This window comes from Engraulis encrasicolus, chromosome 24 (assembly GCF_034702125.1).
Source record: "Engraulis encrasicolus isolate BLACKSEA-1 chromosome 24, IST_EnEncr_1.0, whole genome shotgun sequence".
NCBI classification, from domain to species: Eukaryota; Metazoa; Chordata; class Actinopteri; order Clupeiformes; family Engraulidae; genus Engraulis; species Engraulis encrasicolus.
This window is the reverse complement of record NC_085880.1, coordinates 9,687,177-9,689,676: the sequence shown is the minus strand read 5'-3', so window position 1 is coordinate 9,689,676 and position 2,500 is coordinate 9,687,177. Positions and strand designations below refer to the sequence as shown.

The following is a 2,500-nucleotide window of genomic DNA, read 5'->3' as shown; positions in this document are numbered from 1 at the left end:
CCCTCTGTCAGCCCAGCGGAGCAGCACGTTTAAATATCCAAACATGTGGACAGTCACACACACACACTCAAACGCACACGCACACACACACACGCACACACACACACGCACACGCACACACACACACACACACACACACACACACACACACACACACACACACAGACGCACACACGCACACACACACACAGCTCATATGGAATCCCTATGGGCTTTCCAGCTGGTAATATAATATTACACCGTGTGCGCTGAGAAAGTTTCAGTGATGAATCACTGTTGCCACTGGGTTTGACAGAGCCTGGCTGGTAGCTCGGCCCGAACCTCAATCTTTGGATATACGTACTCACACTGACCAATAGGCATTCACATCCACATGCATGCATGCACCAAATGTATTTTACGCATGCAGGGCTGATATTTGTCAGACTCAGGCTATCAGGCTTGATAGATTTTGTTACTTTCTTATTTTGAAAAAGGTTTACAGGTTCAGGGTCAGGATTTTCCTCTACTATCAGACGTTCTCATGTAGTTTGTGTGTCTACGTAATCCAGTGAAGTGAAATACTTTCCACAATCCTTTGAGACTCTAGGTTAAAAATGCTATTCACGTATTTCTTATAGCACATTTCAAACAGCACAAAAGATGAATCCGTAAGGGCTGTTTAAGCAGAAAAAACTACAAGGCTTTGATATACTGTCTAAGTGCCAAGAGGAAGTGGATTTAGTCACAAGACAATGGGTGATAGTTTTATATTATTTCCTAATTGCAATGAGTAATGTGTCATAATGCCATTGTCACATAAAAGCTAACAGTTTTTCAGCTGAAATGATTAGTTAATAATTGATTAGCTACTGTCAACAGGGTCATTGACCCTCAGAGTGCTGTCAGATACTTTCCAGCATTATTTTGTTGTACTCTGTAAAACAAAGTTCATATTCCGAATATTGGAAGCAAGCACGGACTCTCTGACTCAAATCAGACTTTTTGTTACTAGGAAACAAAATTATTGGCCACAAAATCGAGACAGGGATGGTCACCAAACTTTTGCCTGTCAGCTATCCAAGTTCTCTTGATTACCTCAGATAACATCTGTGAGGTCACTTAATGACGTTGCTCACCAGCTGCCCAATGTAGAATCACCATTTTAAAAGCCATGTGTTCATCATTGTAGCCAATGAAAACATTGATTTGGCAACGGAATAAGAGCTATACTCTACATCTATTGACTGTTGATTCCAGATATCTCAACGAGTGATAGAATTATGAACTATGCCTTGAGGAGGTTTTGCTGTATTCTCTCTCTCCTTTGTCCTCAATTCACTGTAATGTGTCTGACTTTTGTCTACACAAAAAAGGAAAGTACTATCCAAAATCCAGTCTCATTGTGTGCTTATCGACAGACAGATCCACTCGATAATCACAATGAATGAGCTGGTGTTGAGAAATGGCTTGATAATGGCCTTCATAGCGCTCCAACCGAGTCTCGATTCAGGAGCCAAACGTAATGTCTGATGCTGATTCAGGGTTTTGGGGATTTTCAAGCACATATATTCGAAAAGTGTCTACAGACACACACAGACACACGCACAAGCACACAGACATACACACACACAGATACAGACACAGACACAGACACAGACACAGACACACACACACACACACACACACACACACACACACACACACACACACACACACACACACACACACACACACACACACACACACACACACACACATTCACACACACACACACACACACTTAATGTTTCTCCTTGAGCTGCCACGTTGAACATATGACCTCCCCACTTGTTTTTGATCTGCGACGAAGAACTGGCTTTGCCAGCACTGAGCTGTGGAGATTTGAATTCAGGAAAAGGAGTTAGTTCATGTTGGCGTGTGTAAAGAGGCTTCGGCTCAATCTGGCAGCTTTGCATGCATTTTGTCCACGGCCAATTAATCAGTTTGATTTCCTTCCTCTGTTGAGGTAGACCAGAAGCATTTAAACACCACACACTATAGTCCTGGTGCTGTGGGCTGCTGATCATGTGCACTAAATGCTTGTATTACTCCTTTGCACTCGTAGATTGTTATTCTGTTCTTCTGTACTGCGTCTGTTTTTATTTACTTTTTCTAAATAGCCCACTTTGTTGAACAGCATACCCATTTAATGTCTTCACTTAAATAAGTCCTTTCAGTCTCCTTGTGAATGTGTACTGTGTAAATTTGACATGAATGGACTTACAGTATTTCTGTGCAGACATTAAATAAAAGGCGCCTACCTACATCTGCCCCCAAAACCAGCTCCAAGCTAGTGTCCAAATACTAAGCTTACTGCTTTGCTTTCTTCAGGAGACAGTGCAAAGACAGTATGTCTCTTCTTAAGACAAATTTCAGCTATTTGTCTACCATTATGTGTGTGAGAGTTCATACGAGTTAAAATAGTGTGGGTAGACTACGGTGGAAAATCTGAGGAATATTGAGAAGTCCTTGCACTACA

General features: G+C 41.8%; 1 protein-coding gene across 5 annotated transcripts in view; it reads left to right on the top strand.

Moving 5' to 3' along the window:
- The window catches only part of LOC134441038 (1-phosphatidylinositol 4,5-bisphosphate phosphodiesterase epsilon-1-like), a 126,836-nt gene that overhangs the window by 1,375 nt on the left and 122,961 nt on the right, over nucleotides 1-2,500 (top strand). The gene's annotated exons all lie outside the window — the stretch shown is intronic.